Source organism: Neophocaena asiaeorientalis, unplaced genomic scaffold, assembly GCF_003031525.2.
Source record: "Neophocaena asiaeorientalis asiaeorientalis breed wild unplaced genomic scaffold, Neophocaena_asiaeorientalis_V1.1 scaffold15, whole genome shotgun sequence".
In the NCBI taxonomy this organism is placed as follows: domain Eukaryota; kingdom Metazoa; phylum Chordata; class Mammalia; order Artiodactyla; family Phocoenidae; genus Neophocaena; species Neophocaena asiaeorientalis.
Genome location: NW_020185328.1, coordinates 8,704,557 through 8,729,573, shown reverse-complemented (window position 1 = coordinate 8,729,573; position 25,017 = coordinate 8,704,557). Strand labels below are relative to the sequence as shown.

The following is a 25,017-nucleotide window of genomic DNA, read 5'->3' as shown; positions in this document are numbered from 1 at the left end:
TTTGAGGCCATGCATTTCACAAAGCCCACCACAATGAGCACACATTGTAGTTTTGATTTGTGTACACTCTTTAAATTCTTAACATATAATGGCACGGTAAATATTATTATCCCCATATTATAGACAAATTAATGGAAATACAGAGCAGTGAGATCATGTGCTCAGAATAAAGGTGGAGCTGGGTCTCTAGCTCATGGTTCTGACTCCAAGGTCCACACTCTTTCTTCTGTTGGATGTTGCTTCCCAGAGCAGCAGTCAGATTGTTTCCTTTATTATAAAAAAAAAAAAAAAAAAATGCACTTCATCATGAAATGTACTCCCTTACGTCTGTAAGAGACATTCATTCCTCACCAAAGGAAAACAAATGAAACAAAGAAGGACTTTTCCCTTAAGGGCATCAGTACCAAGTTTCATGGTTAGTAATTAATTCCATTTGAAACAGGGCCCTAAGGTTAATGAGTGAGTGAGAGAAAGAGGGAAAGAAATGTAGAGGAGAAGCATAAAAATGACACTAAAGAGATGGAAGAGCTTGGAGAGGGAAAGTATTAATAGAAGACTTTGTGTGTTCTGTTTTTCTTGAAATATTAGGAGTAACTTCCTTATCAGCAGGACTCTTGAGACAGAACTCTGAAAACATCTTTCAAGGCAAAGAAATGAGGCCCTTTACTATCTGGGGAGGGTTTCTATATTCACTTAAGTCTTGCAAATCCAATAAGATTTCCAGACAGACTCCCAGGAGACCTCGCTGTCTCCAACACCAGCAGGAAGATTTACACTAACTGAATGTGGCTCTTCCACAGGGCCCCCTCAACTGGCTCCATCTATCTAAATAGGATTCTAACATAGAAACTGGGAATTAAAGTAGGAGACTGGAGACTGGTGGGTGTCAGTGAATACCTTAGCAAGGGCACAAGTCATATCCTGACTGGTATCTAAAAATATATCAGGATGAAGCAGATCTTGCTGTTAAAGAGAAGACAGGGACACAAAAAGGAATCATCCCCAGATCTGCAGAATCTGAGAGGATGCCAGAAACAGTCCACAACAAAGATTTTGAACCCAGCTACAAAACAGTCTGCTGTCTGCGGATGGGAAACACATGCTTTTTTTGTACAGAGAAACCCACTTCTGATCTTCTGACTGTATTCTAGGTACTGAAATAAGATGACAAAAGATTCTTTATGGCTCCTTCCAGATGGACAACAGTCTTGCACGGCAACTTGAAAGGAGTTCAATGTGAAGCTGCATCCCAAACCACCATTCATATTCTGATCACCAGCACTCCATGTTTCATCATTCTGCTGTATCTGTATCTAAACATTTTCAAATCCTCAGACCCTACCAAAGTCATGAACAATTTGGTGGGATGCAGTGCAGACGCAGTGCCAACACAGCCCAGAAACACAGTGAGAGACCACCTGTGTCTTCCTGCAGAGGAAGGAAGTAGGAATGGACTGGACAGTAAATGGTTATATAACTTAGAGAACACTTCTAAATCACACCTTCTAGTAGACGCGAAATATACTGTTCAGCGAGAAAAAAAGCCCATCTTGTATGTTTCATGTTGTCCTGTAACTATCTCCATCTCACACTTGGCCATTGTTCCTTGCAATTGCCTGGAAGTTAAATGCATCTTTTCAGGAGTTTCAGGTAAATGCTGCACAGCCAGAAAAGAGAAGGGCTCCCATAGGGATCTTGTCTCACGTGCATTTCGATGATAAAGTGTTCCAAATTTGCCAGTGGGTCTTAGGAAGTTCAGGTAAGAGCAGAACAGGTAAATGAAAGCTCCAGATACACACAAACACAAATAAAAATGATTCTGAGTCATTAAATGTGAACTCTTTCCCTCACCAGATCTTTCACCAGTATGTGCCAGTTCAGCCATACTGGTTATTGGTAAATGGTGGCGAACTCTGTGCCTCCCCAAGACCTAGTAACTAAACGGTGAGTAGCTGGCTGGTGGAGCAGAACCCAGTCCAGGGCGATGGCCAGCCAGCCCTGTCCTGAGTGGCTGTGCTCATACTCCACCCACAGGCAAGGAGCCAAGGGATGTGAGTGCAGCTTCCACTTCCTGTCCAATGTTATAACTACCTCTAATAGTTGAATTAGTTATTCATTTACTCCACAAAGATTTACTGAAGTTCTTGCATGCGTTAGACATTGTTCAGGCCCTTGTAATACAGATAAACAAGGAAGACAGACTCCCTGATCTCCTGGATTCATAGACTAAAGGGAAGGGAAAGACAATTAAACCAACAGTTGCCGCCCAGCATCATCATCAGGATGGTGGTAGAGGAAGCCTGGAGCACAATGGGAACACCTAACCTAAACTGAGAAAGTCAGCCAAGGCAAGGCAAGGGAAGGCAGTCCTGTGAGGCGTAAAGAAAGTCTGGTTTGGCTAGTGGGTAGGGAGCTGGGGCTGGTGGGGAGAAAACCAAGAGATGAGGCTGGAAGGACTGGCAGAATCCAGAAAACACAGGTCCTTGTAGGTCATGGAAAGGAATATGGACTTGATGATAAAAGCAAGGACTTTTCTGTTCTACAAAGATCCTATTTGTTGTACTGAAGAGAAGGGTCCTGGAGGGAGCAAGACTAGAGACAATGAGGAAGGAAGTGGGGAGACTGAGGCAGACATAGAGAGAAGACGGTGTCCTGAGCTACTGCAGTAGCAGAGAATGTGGAGAAAAAAGGGTGGACTCAAAAAGATTTAGAAGCAGAATTGATGGGCCTGGGTATTGACCAGATGTAGGGATGGAAGAGAGAGGCAACAAGGAAGGATATTATTGCCTGGGTACCTGACTTGGAGAAATGGATGGATGTTAGCACCACTCCTAAGATTTGAAGACAAAACAGGACAAAAACAAACATGGGAGGAAGAGTCAAGAGTCTCACTGAGGACCTGCTGAGTTTTGAGGTACCTACAGGGCAACCCAGTGAAGTCATCCAGGAAGCAGCTGAGTTAATGATGTCAGGAGAGGGGTTGGGGCAGAAGACACAAATTTGGGTGTCATCAGTCTGAAGATGGTAAATGAAGCCATAAACATGGATGGAATCATCCAAGGAGAGGAAAGTAAGAAGAGGAGGGAAGTGAAAGAAGAAGGCTGAGGCCAGAACTGTGAGATCGCTCACATTTAGGGCTGGCTGACTGAGAAGAGCCTGCAGAGGAGCCCCAGAGAAAGACCAGAGGATGGTAAGAATGAGGCAAAGTGCCAACCAGCAGTCACTTGGTGATCAGTAGTCCCAGTGCCTAAAACCTAAACAGGATTTGATTAGCGGGTCCAAGACCACAAAGGCAAGGGGTAAGGAGAGGAGGGGAAGTTTTTAATTCACTTGATCTTCTGCTCTAAGAATGGATTACAGCAGACAGAAATCTTGTTAGCTACTTATAGGTTGAGAGGGGCTATCCCAGAAAAATATAATGCAGGCCATGAATGTAAGCCACATTTGTAATTTTAAATTTTCTAGTAGTTACAGTAGAAAAGTAGAAATAAATAGGTGAAAGTAATTTTAGTATCATACTTTATCTAACCTAATATAGCAAAATACTATCATTCACTAAGTAATAGATATAAAAAATTATTAATGAGGTATTTTACATTCTTTTTTTCTTGGTATTAAGTCTTTGTCATCTGGTGTGTATCTCACTCTTACAGCAGATCTCATTTGGACTAGCCACATTCCAAGTGCTCAGGAACCACACGTAGCTGGTGGCTACCATACGGGACAATGCAGGTTTGCAGTTTACACACAAACACTTTACCTTTCCCCAAGTTTTCTTTAAACAAATAAGAACTCTGAAAAAATGTATGATCAACAAGAGCTCTCTGAAAGGCCTAGGTAGCAAGCAGGATATCAAATCCAGATGAAGGAGAATTGGAACAATTATGGAGCTTTTTTATTTTTAACACTGTCACAAAAGGAAAAGAAGTTGGGGACAGGCTGACCTCGTCCTCGTTTTTGAACAGGGCAGCAGATGACAGCTGCTGTGAAATGGAGATCAGAGCTGGTTCCCTGTTAGGAATAAGTCAATACAGCTTTTTAACACACGGTAGGTGGAGTACTGCATGTCACCATCCAGGGACATGCTACATTACGCAAGGTCAGGTGGGGGGAACTGCAACCAACCCCTCTCTGACCCAGTCAATGCCATCTAAAAAGATTTCTAGCTGGAGCTTCTCAGAATCATTTAGTCATCTCTTCACATCACCTTGAAAGGGTGCATGTGATTTCCTCATCGTGGGGAAGTTAACAGGACTCGGCTCTGGCTCTCCTCCCACCGCAAGCTCATCATCAGCGAGCCGGGTGCCCAGGAAGGAAGGGCGGATGGAGATGAATCGAATTGCCCAGCTCAGGATCACCGGGCACTCCAGCAATCCTAGTCAGGAGCCCAGCTCAATTTGCTGGCCTCACTTCTCCAGCTTCGACCTCACAGCTGCACCTGCAAGTAAGAGCATTCTTGTTCTCTTCAGATAACTCCAAAAGTTGTTACTTAGAAACTCTCACCCCCCAGGGAGAGGAAAGGGGGAAATGTTAACACCTAAACTTAGGAAATGGAAGCAGATTCAGGCCTACCCCTCCAGCCTTCTGTCTCACACGTCCTTACCTTCCCCACCTCCCATTTCATACTTCGGTAATAACACATAGCTGGTGCCCCCGCTCACGCCCGTGCTTGCACATGCACACAAGTGCGTGCACACACACACACACCCCCCAAGAGGAGAGGCAGAAGAGTGTTTGTGCAGTTAATAGATTAGGCTTTGAAGACAAATCCAAATCTCACTGCTGACATTTGCTAGCTGTGTGACCTTTGGCAAATGACCTCTACTACTAGTTTCCTTACCTGAAAAACGGGGAGAATACCATGCCAACCTCACAGAAATGTGTGAGGATTAAAATGAGGTAATGTACTGAATAAGCGTAATAGAGATTAAAATGAGTAGCACTGACCCTGAAACATGCTAAGAAGTATATAAGTGATTACTATTCCTTATTACGCCACTACAGGGTGTTCCATAAGTGGTAGCTATGATTATTGTTCTTAAAATTTCTTCTCCTTTCTTCAAAGCTAACCTAGCTATTACCTCATTCTGCTGGCTTTTTCTGTCAATGCCACTCTACCAATCCCCTAAGTGCCACACATAAAAGCACACTCACACACTCATTTAGATGTGATGCCCCTCCCTGGGCAGCTGGTACTTCACACACTGCCCGTTCTTAACGCAATGGTGCTATATGCAGTAACTATCTGCTTATGGTCATTATCACTTTCCTACAGCAATGCCTCTTAAATGCTTTGAGGAGGTAATATGTGAGCAGAGACAGGAAAGAAGGGAGCGAGGGAGCCATGTAGATATCTGAGGGAAGGATGTCCTAGGCATGATTAAGAAACAGCAAGAGAGCTGGCATGGCCAGAGCAGAGTAAGGCAGAGAGAGGAGAGGAGGTCAGAAATGCAAGGCCAAGGGGGCCAAACGATAAGGCCCATAACCCATGGAAATGGATACGGATTTTTTTTTTTCTGAGTAAGATATAGACTTCCTGGAGGGCTTGTGCAGAGGAGTGGTGTGGTCTGACCCACAGTTTTAAAGGCCATTGTGTCTTCTGTGTGGAGAACAAACAGTAGGGAGGCAAGGGTAGACACAGGGAGACCAGACGAAAAGGCTTGAGCATCAGTGGACCAGGTGAGAAAGGGTGGTGGGCAAGGTGGTGATGGCAGAGATCCCAACAGGACTTGCTGATGGACTGGATGAAAAAAAAACAGAGGACAACACCTTGGTTTTGGCCCTAGAATCTGGTGTGGTAAGCCAACTACTGGCTCCCAAAGATATCTGTAATCTAATCTCCAAACCTGTGAATATGTTATCTTCCATGGCAAAAGAAACTTGTTGATGTGTTTAAATTAAGGACCTTGAGATGGGCAGATGATCCTGGATTATCTGGGTGGGCCCAATGTATCTCAGGGGTCCTCATAAAGGAAATATGGAGGCAGGAGGGTCAGAGTGAGAGAAGGAGATGTGACAATGAAAGCAGAGGTCAGAGCGATGCAGGGCCAGTAGCCATGGAATACAAGCAGCCTCCAAAGCTGGAAAAGATAGGGAAATGGAGACTCCAGTAGAAACGTGGCCCTGCCAAGCCGTTTTAGAACTCTGACCTCCAAAACTGCGAAATAATAAAGTTACTGTTGTTTTAAGGTAGTGGTAACTTGCTACAGCAGTAACAGGAAACTAAAATACCTGGGTTTACTATGATGCCATTTATTGAGACAGAGAGCACTGGAAAAGGAGCAGGAATCAGCAGCTCTTGTTAGGTCATGCTGGATTTGAGGTACTCATTAACCTATCCAAGTGGAGATACCAAATAGATAGATGATGACCAAGGCTGCAGCTTAGAGGGAAACTGGAACTTCATGTGACCTTGGGCAAGTCCTTTAATTTCTCTGAGCTTCAGTGTCTTCCGTAAAATGGAGTTATATCTTATTTATCCACCTCAAGGATCAAAGGAGACATTTTATGCATGTGTTCAGGGTGTGCCACTAGTATAAGGCATTCATTATTCCTATAAATTGGCCTCTTAACCCAACAGGAGTCATTCTTCAAAGACTTTTAAAGTCTTTTGTCTCTGCAAAGCTCCACAGAATGCACAGAGCAGCACTTGGAGGAAACACCAGATAACCCTGGGCATGCCCCATTAATAGACTGCAAGGAAAATCCCACCCTCAGTACTCTCATCACCTGCCTCTCTCTCCCCAAATGCAGCCACACCAGACTAGCTGTGACTTGCTTTCTCCAACAGCTGAGTGATGGGGATGTATATTTTATTTCCTACTAAATGGTTAGTGGATTTGAAAGGGCCTTAGAGCCCAGTCAAAAAAGTCCAAGCTCCCACCAAATGCAGGATCCACTCATTCGTTCATTGTACAACCATTTGCTGAGCCCAGGCTGAGGCCAAGCCCTGTGCTAGGATGGCCAGGTAGAGTGGAACACAAGGCAGGGAGATGCTCCCAGAGCCTATCCCTCCTAGAACCTCTCATCCACCCTGTGAGGGAGGCATTTGCTCTTCACGAGGCTCTGGAGTCCTATGGACCTTCCACTTAAGGGGCGCTTTGGGGCCAATTCCCAAACCTACTTGACTCTCAGTTTCATCATCTATAAAATAGGGACTATAATCCCTGGAAAGCACTTAGCATAGTACTTCATACCCATTAAGTGCTCAATAACTGGAAGCTTTAATTGTTATAGTTAATGTTATTCAAGTATCACCTACATTTTTTTTAATAAACAGCCTAAAATATGTCTTCTGAAATACCCAGTATGACAGAGTATACTGGGTATTCTCCTCCTGACAGCCTTAAAATATCTGAAGGCAGATTTTATTACCCCTCTTCATCTCTCTTCCAGGGCAAATATACCCAATTCCTTTACCGTCCCTCACAGAACCCAACTCCTAGAACTTCTTCCCATCCTCATTGCTTGTTCCTTTGTGTATTATGTTTGGCTGCAGCCCTCTTAAAGTATGGCCCTCCGTGGAACCCAGTAGTCTGACCAATGTCAAGTATAACGAAACCATCATAGAGTAAATGTCTAGAATTAAAGGACTTAACAATCATTGCTTCAATTATTCATGAGCAATTCCAAAGATCCAGGACATGTTCTAGTGTGAAATTTCACTGAAGTACAAATTTGGTTCAACTACATGATGCAACCAGTGTTTGGGGCAATCATTTAGAATCCAAGTGCCCAGCATCTTTCTAGCAATAAAACTTGGAGATTCCCTCCTTGTCCTTGGGTGCAATAATACCTGCGAAGTGATTACAGACTCAGGTTTCTTGTGAAAATTTGCCATCAAGCAAAGGAAGATCTTTATTTATCTTTACATCTTTATTGGAGTATAATTGCTTTACAATGGTGTGTTCGTTTCTGCTTTATAACAAAATGAATCAGTTATACATATACATATGTTCCCATATCTCAGGAAGATACTTTAGTAAATAAGGCTCTGCATAGGAAACACATGATCCCTAACAGAAATATGATTTGGGACAAACAAGGATCTGTATAAACATTTCCATATTCACAAGTCTGAAGGTTTGGGATGGCCTCAAACTACATCTTTTGCAAATGTCATGTGCCCTCTGTATACATATCAATGAAGCCAAAGAATGAGCTAGATCTTCTACACATGAAATAGGCAACGCTGTGTGTACAAAACTGAATTAAGAAACAGGTCCCTGAGTTCCACAGCCAGCTCTGCCAGGCACTGCCTGACCTTAGGAAACTGCCACTCTTGTGGGTCTCAATCTCTCTGCCTATCAAATGAGACGTTGGAATGAGTCAAGGATTCTTCACCTGCTGTCCAGGGACAGATAGGCCAGGGGAGATGTTTACGCACTGAAGTTTTAAAGATATGGATATGTACATTTTAAGGATTAAAAGAGCCATAGCATTTATCAAATTCTAGGCATTGTGGTAACTGCTTTACATAATAATACCCATAGGGCTTCCCTGGTGGCGCAGTGGTTGAGAGTCCGCCTGCCCATGCAGGGGACGCGGTTTCGTGCCCCTGTCCAGGAAGATCCCACATGCCGCGGAGGGGCTCGGCCCATGAGCCATGGCCGCTGAGTCTGCGCGTCCGGAGCCTGCGCTCCGCAACGGGAGAGGCCACAGCAGTGAGAGGCCCACGTACCGCAAAAAAAAAAAATAATAATACCCATAATAATTGCTAATATGAAAAGCTTACTATGTGCTTCATAAGTATTATTTTACCGAAGCATAATATTCTAATGCAGTAGGTACTGTTAGTAACCCATTTTATTTAGAAAGATCAGGTTAACTTGCTTGAAGTCACTCAGTGTGTGAAGAGCAGAGGTGGGGTTTCCACACAGTCCTGAATCCACAGAAGCCTGTTCTTCTCCGCTGTACTACACCGTTTCACGATGAGGTCAGTAACTAGGTAAGGGGACTAGTTGGTATCACACCACCGTAGAACTGTCTTTAATTGGCCTATTTTCAGGCTAGCGCTTTCTCCAACCTCAGCAGTGCTTCGCAGAGGCTGGTCATTCAAATGAGCAGGTCCAGAGGCCAGACCTGCGCGAGTGGCCCTGCCATTAGCAAAGCTGCTCACTCCAAGAGCTGCAAGTGCAGCAAAGACTGAATCCAGAAAATGTAGTCGGTCGTGCTTATAAATAAACCACATTTTTTATTTATGCTAATACTATTGCAGTTTGTATCACCTCTAAAAAGAAATAAGACCTGAGTGGGCTTTAAAGACTCAGATGAGAGAGAATACTACAGGTTAAAAATTTCACTTCTTATTAAGTTTTTACACTCAAATCCACAAATTATCTTGTTAAAGTGTTTCTGCTTATGCAGCAGTTTCCTTGGAACACATTTTCATCCTTGGGAAGTGTTAGATGAACTGAATTTCTCCTGTTCCTTTGTATCCTCAAACTAAACTAGAGGATAATTGACTTTCCATGACTTCACAAGCTTTGAGGCCCACTTACAATCAGAAGATGGGCCTAAAGCAGAATTGTAATATATGTCTATAAATGTCTGCACACACAGAAAAAAAGAATTTTACATTAGTCACTGAAACTAACTCTGGCTAGTTTTAACAAAAAGTAGGGAGAGAAGATTTTTTAGAGGAATACTATTATATTGTGGAATCCAAGGCTAAGATACATACTAGAAAGGTCTAGAACCAAGGCCTGGAGCGTGTGGAGGACTCAGGAATAGGTTCTGTGTCTCTGATTTCACCTTAAATTCCCTCTGTGGATTTGCTTCATTCCTCCATCTCTGTGTCTCAGGCCACCTGACAGAACATGGCCTCCAAACAGCTCTGCACTTTTGTCCCCTGTTTCAGCCCCCAGGAGAGAAACTAACTTCTCTTTCTCAGTGCCAATTCCAATACCCCAGGGCATCAAATAAGAAAAACCCCTGGATCAATCCACTGTGGTTCAGACACAGAGTAACCTGAAGCAGCATGACTGCCTCCATGATAATCATGGAGATATAGTGATAGGGAAGCAATTTCCAAAACAGCAAGGGGGCTAACAGAGGGGTGGCCAAGCTACACACAAATGGAATAATATGTGTCCCCTACACATCCTTCCTGAAGTAGACATTTATATCAGCTGAAAGCTCCTAGCTTACAGAGTCCAAAGCCCTCAACGTGGCTAGGAGCCTCACCATCTGGCCCCTGACCTCTGTTCTATCTGCCCCGGGAGCACACTCACTCTCCCGCGCTGAGCTGTAGTCACCGCATCTCTACAATGACAAAGTTCCTTCTCACTTCAAGGTCTTCACATAAAGTCACCACACTCTCCATCCCTCCCATCTAGCTACTTCCTCCTAGCGTATCTTCCACTTAGACTTCCTCCTAACACCTATACCAGACCAGATCACAACTTCAATTAAAAGGCTGTGTAGCCACTGCTATATTCAAAACAGATGACCAACAAGGACGTACTACATAGCACAGGGAACTCTGCTCAATATTCTGTAATAACCTAAATGGGAGAAGAATTTGAAAAAGAACTGATACATGTATATGTATAACAGAATCACTTTGCTGTACACCGCAAACTAACACAACATTGTTAATCAACTATACTCCAATATAAAATAAAAATATTTTATAAAAGCTGTATAGCTTTTCAGTTGATGGTTTTTTCTTGCCTCTCATACTGTAAACTTAATGAGAACAGAGCCTATCTCTCCTCTCTGAATCTAATTCCAAAGTGCCTAGTATGGTGCCCTGCAATAGCAAATGCTCAAAAATTAGTTAATGCATATTTTCAAATGAAAAGATGAGCAAGTGAACCAGGCCAAATCCTAAACTTTCAAATGTAACGGTATCCAAAAGTTAAGAGTAGCCTAGAATTATATAAAGTATTTCTCACACCTCATTTTCCAACTCAGAACACTTCCATAGACAGGAACCAATTGGCAGGTGATGGGTGGCAAGGACAACCCCAAAGGCACAAGGGATGCTTTGTTACACCACGGCAACCCTGAAAACAAAGTGAAACTGTGGTCCACCAAGAAGCAGAGTTTCTGCACTCGAAGAAGCCAAGTACATGTTCCTGTCCCCAGTGCTTTTCTGACAGTAGACTATTAGCCACTCACCTGAAAACCAGAGACCCCAAAACATCAAGCTTCTTTTCAACCTAAAATCAAAAGATACATTACCAAACGACCATTGCTTAAGACCTACAGTCCCTGTTAAGTGTAAATGACTTCTTCTGTGGTTTTACTACTAAGTGTGACTTTGGAATATGATTGTCATGTAGTAAATTTAAATGCTTCTGACATTAAAAAAAAATTATAGCTACTCCCAAATCAGTCATAAATCATTGGGGGTGAGAGTTTGCTACCCAATTTACTTAAAGACATACTAAAATATACTGACACAGAAAATACATGAAAACCAAGCCTAACCCCCAAAGGCAAAATTTCCACCATGAAGTGCCTGGAAATATATCCTGAAACATAATACATCCAACAAGTGATTCTACAGTAACCGTCTCACTTATTTTTTTTTCTTGAAAAAACAAGCCCAATTCTAAAAGGTAGAGAGCAAACTATGAACTGTGTCATTATTTTAAGTGAAGATAAAGTTGCCAGGTCAATTATCTGCTATTACGAGGATTCTCTCTTCTTGATCTCAGCACACTTTGTACTCCCTTTAGGGTATCTCCTCCACTTAGCAAGCTCTCAGATCCAGGAGAGTAAACTTATCATTTCCACACACTCTTCCATATGTCCCTTTCTTTGCTAGTTCTTTCCATGGAGGTTTTTTCTTCAGCTGCACAAATATCTTCTCTTAAAAGTAATAGAGTACTTAATTATGCACCCTTCATTTTAGTAAGACTTATATTTTGTAATGAGGAAAAAAAAATACGCTCATGGTAGAAGTTGTAAAACTAGAGAAAACCAGAAACAAGAAAATAAGCGCCTCTCATTCTATCACTCAGAAGTTTAGTTAACACTACTCTGGGCCTGGTGTAGGACACAGTCCTTGTTCTAGGAAAGAAACTGATAACCAACCATTACACAAGTAATGAATTGCAATTCTGATAAATGCTACAAGAAAAAAAATACAGGATAGGATGCTATGAAAACTATAATGGGACCTCTTACTCTAGTTAATATCTTGGTGCCAATGCTTCCTATACTTTTTCAGAGAAACTGTTAAATATACATAAGTTTTTATCCAACTGGGACTGGATAGTACATACGACTTGAAGATAAAAATTTCATTTGTCATTTCCAAAGCTAACTTCCACAGACAAAGGAGTTGTTTATCTCAGAATTTCTCTAAGAATTCCCAGGAAACAACAGTAGGCAAGACAGCCATCAATGAGTTATAAGTGGCCACAGATGAAATCAAGGAATTATGTTTTCAGGATCACTCGGAAGCAGTCAAACAACCTCTGGCCAAAAGGAAGCCATTGTTGAGAGCTGGAAGAGGTCATCACATCATGCCAAAGGTATAATCAAAAGCATATAAGAACACATTCCAGGTTCTTCTTCTTCTTCCTTCCAGGGTCTTACAAAGTTGCTCACCCACCATTACTTTATCAGAGCTCTAGGTTTGCAGAGAAGATCCCATAACGATGTCATTTGGGAACTCCTCAACCTCATCTGTCCTTTAAGATCTAGATAGATCTTAAAGATTGGCTAAGAACCCCCTCAACTCCATGCCCAGTAGAAATACAAATCTCTCGCTTAGATTTCTGCCGATTTCTATATGAGGCTATGTTCTCATGGTCAAACTCTGCCTACAGGATTTTATTTCCATATCTGATATCTCTGTTACACTCAGCATTCATTTAGACAAATGATGCAGTCGAGTTTCCCACATTTTGGGGAAATCGTAGGGCTCACCACACCCGAGCATAATGGATGAGCCTCACCCTGGGAAAACCACCTTCTTGATCATGGTATCTCCCCTGCCAGGTAAGTATTCAAATTTATTTTTGAAATGTGTTTAGGTACTGGTCTCTACCTCCTTCATAAAAGAAGCAAGACTTCTAATTCATAGTAAGTGATATCATTCTAATTCCCCTAGGAGTATCACTATCCAGGCTTACATTCACATTAAGGTTTATAAGCTATAGATAACTGAGATCAGATGCTTTCCTGAGAGCAAGATTCCAGGGGAGGAGAGGATGTGGACAATATGAGGGAACTAAAAGAATGAAAAGGAATTATAATGAGGCCCTGTGGGTAGAAGGTAGAGAAAGAAGAAATGAGCATGGCCAGCCCCGTTGGTTTCCATCCAGATATCAAGAGGCAAACAGACTAATTAAACTTCAATGATAATTCTCAGCTCACTGCCTGATCTTCTCATACTGTGCCTTAGAGTTTTAAAAATGAATGCTTAATTTAGTACGTTTTCAAAGACTTTCAAATGGCCATTTTTTTTACAGTGGAAATTCATCTTAATAATTTGTTAGTAGAAGAAACCCTAGAAGTAAAAGTAATGTGATCCCTTTCTAAACCTGAAAGGACACACTCCTCAGCCTTATTCTCAGCTAGGCTCTTCTTAACCTTCTCAGTCAGTTCCTATACTTCAGAAGAAATTTCCCGTCTCGGTTTTCAGGGAAGAATGACTTCACCCAGGCTCTGCGTGGTGCCCTGACAGGCAGGCAACGCCAGGAGCAAGCAATGCAGATATGGCCTCAGCCACTCCCTGCTCAGCCTGAGAGGGGATCTGCCAGACCAGAGAGGAATCTGGGTTCTCCAAAATGCTCCAGCAAAATAGTCTGGCACTGAGCAGAACACACCACCCAACGGTCAGGAGCCACTGAAGACTTCAGGAAGGTGAAGATAGGACTTGGCTTCTTCTCCTTTGAGCAGAACATTCCAGAATGACATATGGGAAGCTCCAGATAATGAGTCCCTTTGACCAATTATACCACAGCTCCTAAAAACAAAAGACAAATGTCCAGCCCTGGGATCTCATGCCCTTTTCACCTCACCTCAGTTTACAGGAGGCTCTGGTTTTCTGCGTGGAAACACAATGCCACTCTAGCTTGAGAACTCTCCTGTTACTCTTACTGGAGAGGGAGCAGTGAGTGTGTAACCAGAAAGTCAGCAAAAAATTCCATTCGCTTTTTTGTAACCAGTCAACTTCTGTTTATGACAGAAGTCAGTGTAAACCATAACAGCAATGAAGCCCAGGTCCTGTGGTTCTCTTCCTGTATTCTAGGACTCTGAGTGATGTATGATTCCTCCTAGGAATGCAAAGGGTGCACCAGACCTGTCAGAGAAACTATAAATCATCCAAGAAAATAAGATGAAAACAGAGTCAATGAAACCCCTCACAGAGTGGCAGCTTTCTGATTAGCTGTCATACTGCTGTGGACTAAGGAACCCCAAAGGAAGATGCTCTTTTCCTTTAGGTGTAAAAATCTTCATTTTCTTCAGACATTACACACACACACATATACATACACAAACACATCTACAGATCTGAGAACTCATTGTATTGGTATTACTTTTTTCAAAACGACTGAGACTTACCTAACCCACTATGCCAAATCACACCTGAGATTTTCTTTTTCCTCTCTCCTAGGACTTTTATTTCAAACAAATTATTTAAATTCCCCATAAAATATTTTAGAGACCCTCCCTACATACCAAGTTTCAGAAGGCTGATGGATGATGATAGCACCTTTGCTAAGGACACCTCTTTGATCATGAGTAATTCCGCATAGTTACTTTCTTTCTTTTTTAACAGCCTTGTATAGTTTCAGTGATGAACAAACAGAACTTGGCTGAACCAGTGCCATCCAAGAATCTGGGTCGAATTTCTCTCTACATTCATAAATGAAGAAGGCCTTGATTTGGAGATTAGAATGTGATTAAACAAGAAAGGTGGTACATCACAAAGCTGGGGTTCCTAGCTGGGAGTCTTCAGATGGGCTTCAAAGGCCCACAAATCTGTTCAAACTACATGCAAGGCTGTGGATTTTTATGGAAAAAGAACGCATAGCTTTCAATAAAAACATTGGTGAGCCAATGAAATTTAGGAACCTTAAGGAGTACAGGCAATAACTGTTTGTTGAATAAATGAATAAATGAACTCAGGGAGAGCAGCTTACCACCAGTCATAACATTCCACGATCAAATTCTTCTTTGGAAGCATTTTAAAGAAGATGGTGGAAAGAAAATTGGAGATATTGAGCTATTACCACATATGTAAGAGCCAGGCTCTGACCAAGTTGCTGTTCTGTCCCTCAGTTCTTTTACCAAACATTACTCTTTATATATAACTCTTTTCCACACTTTTGAAAATTGCTTCAAGTATTAGGGCTCTGTAGCCTAGATGCCAGGAGATCTAAATGTCTCCAGACAGAATGTCAGAATGTGAGCCGCAAGAATAATGGAAAGGCATGTAGGAGCAAAAAGACAAGGACAGTAAGTACCCTGGGGTGCAGAAGGAAGAAGTAGGTGGAAAAAAGAGCCTAGACCTGCCACAGAAGCTTCCATTCTTCTCCACATTGCATCTTTGTCAAAGCCTATGCGCATGGGCTACCCACTCTGGTCCACCCACAGGACTGTATGTAAACATGAGGTGGGCTAGAGAGTAGGGCAATAGGAAAAAGGGGCTCAGTCATAAAGAGGTGCATACTGATTAATAAGGAAGGAACTGGAAGCAGAAGCAAGCAGAAAGATGCCTCTACATACCAAGAATAATAAGAACACAAGCATAATACCACATACAAGAATATTTACAAGGCAAGGGAATAATCATGGCATCAAGGGAGAGTAGAATAGTTGTTAAGAACACATCCTCTGGTGGCAGACCAACCTGAGGTTGAGCGGGGCTGTACTTCCTAAGACTGTATCCTGGGCAAGTTACTGAACATTCCGAGCCTCCGTTTAAACCCTCCTCAGTGAAATGAGGATAAAAACTGGACAGATATCATTGGGTTATTGATTATTATGAGATAGAATGAGAACACATTTAAAGAATAATGTGTTTGATGAGTACTTAATTAGCAACAGTTGCTTTTATTCTCATCGGCCATGTACTCATGGGATTAGTCAGGGAAGAAGTTAGTCCGCAAAGAGGGGCCCAGCCCACGCAGACTTGGAGGTGTGCATGTACGACAACTGCAAACCAGCACTGGAAATTTCCTCCATGACCAATTAAACCCTACCCAGTTGGTGAAGACCCCGAGTGAGGCCTATGTTTCTTTCCATAAACTCATGAGCGGGGAGCATGTGATGACTATTCTTTTGGCTCACAGGAAGGGAAAAACAGAAGTTAATTTCTCAGAAAGATAGCAAAAAAATCGTCTTTAGGCTCTTCAGAATGTACAAATCTCAGACACAGGGAAATATATACATGTTCCCTTTTCGGAGTGAATGCTGCCACACACATATTTCCCTTGACAGCAGCAGTGAGCCTGGGGCAGGAAAGATGCTTAGGAAGTGCCACTATTTTATTTATTTATAGACTTCGGTCCCCTGATTTCCGTCATCATTCTCTGTCCCAGGCTGCTGTCATTGTTATTAATAAGTTCACTCTCGTCCATCTAAAAATTACCATTCCTCATATTTGAATAATGGATTTTGTTTGCTTAATTCAAAAAGGCAAAAAAAGGTATTTTCTTGCTATTGCTCCGCCTCACCTCACCAAGTGACATGATTCTTCAGCTCACAAAGAACTCGGCGGCACCCTCCGATGACTCCTGCACAGAGCCCTGCAGGCCATCAACAGAATCACGTGGAGGACACAGTCATCCCAAGCACAAGGCCTACCGCTGAGGTCAAAGCACAGACCAGGGCCCGCTCACAGAGCTCCAAGTCTGAGAAGCACAGCATAGAAGGGAAATGACAGAGTTTCCAAGGTCATTTTATCAACTTCGCAAAACTTCTCTGTCTGCCCCTCTTGCTCTGATCAACACTGTTCAATTTTTTAGGCATGAGGTCTAAAAAGGGAACAAAGTTTTGCTCTGGGAGAGAATTTTAAGAAAACTAACTAAAACAATAATAATACCAATAATAGAAACAACCAACACTCATTAAGCATTCACTAGGTGACATACGCTATGCTAGACACTTTACACAAATCAGCTCATTTAGGCCTTACACCCCCCAAATAAAGTAGATACTATTACTTCCCTGAATTTACAGATGTGGAAAGTGAGGGTTACAGATATCACATAACTGGGTAAAACAGAGAGTGACCCACAGTAGAGAGGCTTACAGAGAAGACCTACAATATAACACATCTAAAATCTTGCCAGGGCTTCCCTGGTGGCACAGTGGTTGAGAGTCCGCCTGCCGATGCAGGGGACACGGGTTTGTGCCCCGGTCCGGGAAGATCCCACATGCTGCGGAGCGGCTGGGCCCGTGAGCCATGGCCGCTGAGCCTGCGCGTCCAGAGCCTGTGCTCCGCAAAGGGAGAGGCCACAACAGTGAGAGGCCCACGTACTGCAAAAAATAAAAAAAATAAAAAAATAAAAATCTTGCCAGGACATCTCAAGAGGCTACACGGCCCTCAATAACACGGACAACATTGCTCTCTGCCAGGGAGTTTTGCCTTAATACTTAAACTTTGCTTATCCCAATCAATGATAGGGAGGTTCAATCTCTATTACCATAAAACCCAAATCATAGGAAATGTATATGTACAATGCAATAAAATGTTAGCGTAAGTTCAAGTGCATGAAACAGGAAACTCAACTTAAATGAGCTTAGACAACAAATGAAACTTATTAGTTCATGTACCAAAAAAGTCCTGCAGTAGGACAAACTTTAGAGACGGTTTTGATCATTGCTCCAGCTCACCCTCTCTGCAATTCTTTCACCTTTGCCCTCCTCCTTGTGTCTGCATCATCCTTAGGCTGGTTTACCTCAGGGAAGCAAAATGGCTGCAGCAGCACCAAGCCTCACATGGACAGCCCAGACCATGCAGAGAAAGAGCAATTTTCTCTTTCTCAAACAAAAGTCCCGTGCTTCACACTGACTTGACCAATTTAGATCACATGCCCAGTGCTGACCTCATCAACATAGACAGGGAAAATGTTATACACTGACTTAAGTAATGACTGGGTGAGGTCTGCCCAATACTCCTCAAGAAGGATGGTATTTGAAAGATGGGTCCTGCCAATCAGGGTCCATCCCCCGCCCCAGGTTAAATGGCTGCTATCAAATGAGGTATAAAATGGTTCCCAAAAGAATTATCTAGGTGCTGTGAGCAAAAGGAGGTGGATGCTAAAAAGTAATCAACAAATGTCCAAAAGTGTGCCAAGCAGAGAACATCTGAAGGGACTATAATCATAAACACGTTAGAACAAATTGCATTAAATTTTGTAGGTGGAGAAGTGGTAAAATGCTTGGGAAAAGTCTATTTACTTAAATAGGTTCAAGATTCCCTTTGTTTATATGATTCATTTGTTTAACCATGGCCACCTTCAAAATAAGCACCAGTGTAGACTTTCAGCCAAGCCCTCCATCAGCCTCCAAATGAGCAAGAGCCATCTGCATTAGCAACATTTTCCTGATCCAATTCTCCCCACTCAATTTTAATTTTTATCAGACATGTTTTCTTTTCAGTGAACTCCCTGGCATCAACTGTGAACTTCAGAAGTCCTGGAGGGAGGCAGTACAGCAGAACAGTTAAGACCACAGGCAAGGGGAACACTGGGTTTCCTATGAATTCTGTCTCTTATCAGCTTGAAAATCTCAGACAAATCATTTAACTTCTAAATTGCTTCACCTGTGAGGATAATAACAGCACCTATCTCATAAAGTCAGGATTAAACAGTGTACCTAAGCACTAAGTACACAGCCTGGAACAGCGCACATGTTCAACTCACATTAGCTCTTTTATTAATAAGAAATTAAACTAAAGTTCATGTTAGTGCTCTGAGACATCTTTTAATCTTACAAATAAATTGACTAATCAAAAGAAAAAAATTCCCTTTTGCATTCATCATCACAACAACATACAATTAAACCTCATAATAATGACAACAATATTTGATTTACTGACTGCTTACTATGCTCAAAGGACTATGTTAGGTGTTTTCCGCATATGAATTCTAAAAGATAGGTATTTTGCTGTTATTTGACAGGAGGGAAAACGAAGGCTCAAAGAGGTTAGGAAAGTTGCCTAAATGTTGTAAAGCCAGTAAATAAGAAAGCAAATACATGAACACAGATGAGTCTGACTCCAATGCTCATACTCAGAAATTTCCAAGTTAACTGACAATTCTAGTTTCTTTAGCAAATGAAGAATTGTCCCTCATAAAAGAAGGCTAATCTTCCCAGTTAAAAAGAAAAAAAAGAGAAAAAGAAAATTGTTTAAAGTGGTATTTGTACAATAATTTTAGGAAATGTAATAGCCAGATGATAATAGCACTAACAATCCAGCATGTATTTTATGGAGCTATTACTATATGCCTCGAGTGGTCAAAGGCTTCGCCACTCACTTGAGGCAGGTAGTAATGGCCAATAAAACTTGCCTGGTCATATCTTAATGCCATGTTATATCATCATACTTGTAATGAAATGCTCTTAAACTTCAGTTTTATCAGAAGAGAAGAAAAAGTGGTAGTTAAACAGCTAGCAAAGTGGGGAAGAAGTATAGAAATTGGAAAAAGCCCTGAGCTAGGACCTTGGCCTAACTCTACTATGCATCTATGTGACCTTCAACACATCTCAAATCTTAGGATCTCAGCATCTCCTTCTATAAACTGAGGTTCCTTATGGTAAGTTAAGACCTCTTCCAGCTTCAACAGTCTATGGTTAACAGAATATTTCATTCATTCAACAGGAGCTCACAAAGTGCAAAATATGCAACAGCTACACCCTATGCTAGGAGCTGAGGACACAGCTGTAACCAAGGAAGAAGTCCTGCCTCTGATGCTGGACGTAAGAGGTAAAGGGACGACTCTGTTTAAATACTGCCCTGCTTTCTAACTTTCTCTTCTCATACATCATGAACATGTTCAAGCAAACATAACAAAACCTTGATAACAGTTGAATTTGGGTGGTGGTATGGGCCACAGTTCTTTGCACTGTTCTCTCTACTTTTGTGATGTCAGAAATTTTTCATCATAAAAATTTAAGATAGAAGAGAAAAGCTTCAGGGAGACTTCTGCTTCTGATAATAAGCCACTAGATATGCCAGATCTGCCAGATAAATCTTTCCATCAAAGACAAGAAGGAAAGATAGACAAAATATTTATGAAATGCTTAAAAACACCCCAAAGCCAACCAGATGGGGGGTGGGGGTGGGGCATTAAATGAGAATCAAGGGAAGTAAGGAAGTCCAGAGAAAAGAGAACAACATTTTGGACCCGTTTTCCCTCTACAGATGCTTTGAAGAGCCAGGGGGATAGAGATCTGTGTTCACAGTCTGCTGGAAATAGGGTGAATAGACCTGAGCATTTGGGTTAGGATCCCCAAAGAGCTACACCTTAGCAGGAAGGAAGAAAAAAAAGCTAACAGGCCCCTGCAGAAGACTGTGGCTTATCTTCAAACCATCTCAGTTCTGAAACTGAAATAAGGTGCTTCTAGAATGCTAACGCTCCAAGGACTTGCAGAAGCAAACTTAATCCCCTCTAGAGTTGGATAACGTTGACCAAAAATTATATCTGCAAACAACTGTGCAAATATAATATTTCACACACAATTAAAAATAACTAAGCACATGAGAAGATAAGAAGATATAAATAAAAACCAGCAGGAACAAGAGAAACAGAAATATATCCACAGGGCTTTATATTTGGAATTATCTGAAACTTTTTATTAGAAGTTTTACTTTTTACAAGGTTAGAAATTTCAACATGGAATGGTATAGTGGGGTGAATGGTGGCCCCCCAAAAGATATGTTCATGTCCTAATTCTTGAGACTTGTGAATATTACTTCATATGGCAAAGGAGTAAATATTACCTTACATGGTAAAAGATGTGACGAAATTACAGGTGCTAAAAGGAGGAGCTATTCCTGGATTACCCAAGTGAGCCCAAAATGAAACCAGATGCATCCTTATAAGATAATAGCATAAGGAGTTTTAAGACAGACACACAGAGGACAAGACAATGTGATGATGGAGCACAGAGACATGTGATCACAAGACAAGAAATGCCACCAGAAGCTGAAAGAGGAAAGGAATGGATTCCTCCTTGGAGCATCCAGAGGCAGTGTGGCCCTGCTAACACCCTGACTTCAGACTTACAGACTCCAGAACCATGAGAGAATAAATATCTGTTGTTTTAGGCCATTCACTTTTTAGTAATATAGGAAATTATTACAAATGCCCTAAGAAATTAAGATAAATGGAAAACTCAAAAAGAAAGAGAACCAAATGGAAAGTTTAGACCTAAAAATATATTAACTAAAACTAATAAGTTAATGAATGAATTTAGCTTTAGTAAAATAGATACTGCTGAAGTAGGAATTAGAAGTCAGAAGAAAGCTAGAGTGGAGTGCAGAAAGACAAATGATGGAAAATACAGGAAAAGATACATTATAGGATAAAGTGAGATGGTAATTAAGCCCAAGTAATTAATAAAGTAAATAAAAGTAATTATAGCCCAAGGAGGAGAGAAGAGTGAATGGAAGAAAGCAATATTTAACAACATAATAGCTGAGAACTTTCCAAAACTGAAGAATAACATCTGGCCTTAGAGGGAGCTAAGGCAAGGAGCCCTAGAAATTCCAAGCAGAATTAATAACAAGAAAACTTCATCTAAGCATATTACTTTAAAACTGCTGAAAACCACAAACAGAAAACTTAAAATCAGTCAAAGGAAAAATAAAGGAACAAAAATTAGACTTTAACTTATCAATATAAACAAGGGAAGCCAGAAATAAGTGAATATCCTTAAAGTGTTGAAAGAAGCTAACTGACAGCCTAGAATTCTATGCACGGGGAAAATATCCTTTAAGAATGATGGTGAAATAAAGACATTTCAGACAAACAAACACTGAAAGAATCTGTCACAAGCAGACCCACAATAAAAGAAACACTAAAGGACATTTGTTCTTCAGGCAAAAATTAAGTAAACCCAGATGAAAAATCAATGACACAAGAATAAATGGAGAGCAAAGAACAGAATATATGAGTAAATCAGAATAAATGATTGTGTAAAACAATAATAATACCTTGCGTATTTGCAATATATAGAAGTAAAATACACAACTGTAATGACATATAAGACAAGGTTGTAAGTCAAAAGAGACATAAATAATATTAAAGTGTTCTAAGGCCTAAATCAAGAATAAATACTAGCTCTTAGACAGCCTCATCCACCAGAGGGCAGACAGCAGAAGCAAGAATAACTACAATTCTGCAGCCTATGGAAAAAAAACCACAATCACAGAAAGATAGACGAGATGAAAAGGCAGAGGGCTATGTACCAGATGAAGGAACAAGATAAAACCTCAGAAAAACAACTAAATGAAGTGGAGAGAGGCAACCTTCCAAAAAAAGAATTCAGAATAATGATTGTGAAGATGATCCAGGACCTCGGAAAAAGAATGGAGGCAAAGATTGAGAAAATGCAAGAAATGTTTAACAAACACCTAGAAGAATTAAAGAACAAACACATAGAACAATTAAACAACAAACAGAGATGAACAACACAATAACTGAAATGAAAAATACACTAGAAGGAATCAATAGCAGAATAACTGAGGCAGAAGAACGGATAAGTAACCTGGAAGACAGAATGGTGGAATTCACTGCCATGCAATAGAATAAAGAAAAAACAATGAAAATAAATGAAAACAGCCTAAGATACCTCTGGGACAACATTAAATGCAACAACATTTGCATTATAGGGGTGCCAGAAGGAGAAGAGAGAGAGAAAGGACCCAAGAAAATAGTTGAAGAAATTATAGTCGAAAACTTCCCTAACATGGGAAAGTAAAGAGCCACCCAAGTCCAGGAAGCGCAGAGAGTCCCGGGCAGAATAAACCCAAGGAGAAACACACAGAGACACATAGTAATTAAATTGACAAAAATTAAAGACAAAGAAAAATTATTGAAAGCAGCAAGGGAAAAACGACAAATAACATACAAGGGAACTCCCATAAGGTTAACAGCTGACTTCTCAGCAGAAACACTACAAGCCAGAAGGGAGTGGCGTGATATATTTAAAATGATGAAAGAGAAGAACCTACAACCAAGATTACCTGGCAAGGATCTCATTCAGATTCGACAGAGAAATCAAAAGCTTTACAGACAAGCAAAGGCTAAGACAATTCAGCACCACTAAACCATCTCTATAACAAATGCTAAAGGAACGTCTCTAAGTGGGAAACACAACAGAAGAAAAGGACCTACAAAAACAAACCAATAACAATTAAGAAAATGGTAATAGGAGCATACATATTGATAATTACCTAAAACTTGAATGGATTAAATGCTCCAACCAAAAGACACAGGCTTGCTGAATGGATACAAAACCAAGACCCATATATATGCTGTCTACAAGAGACACACTTCAGACCTATGGACACATATAGACTGAAAGTGAGGGGATGAAAAAAGATATTCCATGCAAATGGAAATCAAAAGAAAGCTGGAGTAGCAATACTCATATCAGATAACATAGACTTAATAATAAAGAATGTTACAAGAGACAAGGAAGGACACTACATAATGATCAAGGAATCAATCCAAGAAGAAGATATAACAATTATAAATATATATGCACCCAACATAGGAGCACCTCAATACATAAGGCAACTGCTAACAGCTATAAAAGAGGAAATCGACAGTAACACAATAATAGTGGGGGACTTTAACACCTCACTTACACCAATGGACAGATCATCCAAACAGAAAATTAATAAGGAAACACAAGCTTTAAATGACACAATAGACCAGATACATATAATTGCTATTTATAGGACATTCCATCCAAAAACAGCAGATTACACTATCTTCTCAAGTGCTCACAGGACATTCTCCAGGATAGATCACATCTTCAGTCACAAATCAAGCCTCAGTAAATTTAAGAAAATTGAAATCATATCAAGCATCTTTTCTGACCACAACACTATGAGATTAGAAATCAATTACAGAGAAAAAGAATGTAAAAAACAAAAACATATAGAGGCTAAACAATACGTTACTAAATAACCAAGAGATCACTGAAGAAATCAAACAGGAAATCAAAAAATACCTAGAGACAAATTACAACGAAAACATGACAATCCAAAACCTATGGGATGCAGCAAAAGTAGTTCTAAGAGGGAAATTTATAGCACTACCTCAAGAAACAAGAAAAATCTCAAATAAGCAATCTAAACTTACACCTAAAGGAACTAGAGAAAGAACAAACAAAACTCAAAGTTAGAAGAAGGAAAGAAACCATAAAGATCAGAGCAGAAATAAATGAAATAGAAACAAAGAAAACAATAGCAAAGATCAATAAAACTAAAAGCTGGTTCTTTGAGAAGATAAACAAAATTGATAAACCATTAGCCAGACTCATCAAGAAAAAGAGGGAGAGGACTCAAATCTATAAAATTAGAAATGAAAACGGAGAAGTTACAACAGACACTGAAGAAATACAAAGCATCCTAAGAGACTACTACAAGCAACTCTATGCCAAAAAAAAGGACAACCTGGAAGAAATGGACAAATTTGTAGAACGGTATAACCTTCCAAGACTGAACCAGGAAGAGATAGAAAATATGAACAGACCAATCACATGTAATGAAATTGAAACTGCGACTTCACAGGTGACTTCTATCAAACATTTAGAGAAGAGCTAACACCCATCCTTCTCAAACTCTTCCAAAAAATTGCAGAGGAAGGAACACTCCCAAACTCATTCTATGAGGCCACCATCACCCTGATACCAAAACCAGACAAAGATACTACAAAAAAAGAAAATTACAGACCAATATCACTAATGATTATAGATGCAAAAATTCTCAACAAAATACTAGCAAACAGAATCCAACAACACATTAAAAGGATCATATACCATGATCAAATGGGATTTATCCCAAGGATGCAAGGATTCTTCAATATA

At 40.8% G+C, this 25,017-nt stretch overlaps 1 protein-coding gene and 1 pseudogene across 4 annotated transcripts in view; both read right to left on the bottom strand.

Annotated features, from left to right (window-relative positions):
- Positions 1-25,017, bottom strand: part of ST6GALNAC3 (ST6 N-acetylgalactosaminide alpha-2,6-sialyltransferase 3) — a 565,989-nt gene that overhangs the window by 514,273 nt on the left and 26,699 nt on the right. The gene's annotated exons all lie outside the window — the stretch shown is intronic.
- LOC112392820 (uncharacterized) lies at positions 12,829-12,965 on the bottom strand (annotated as a pseudogene).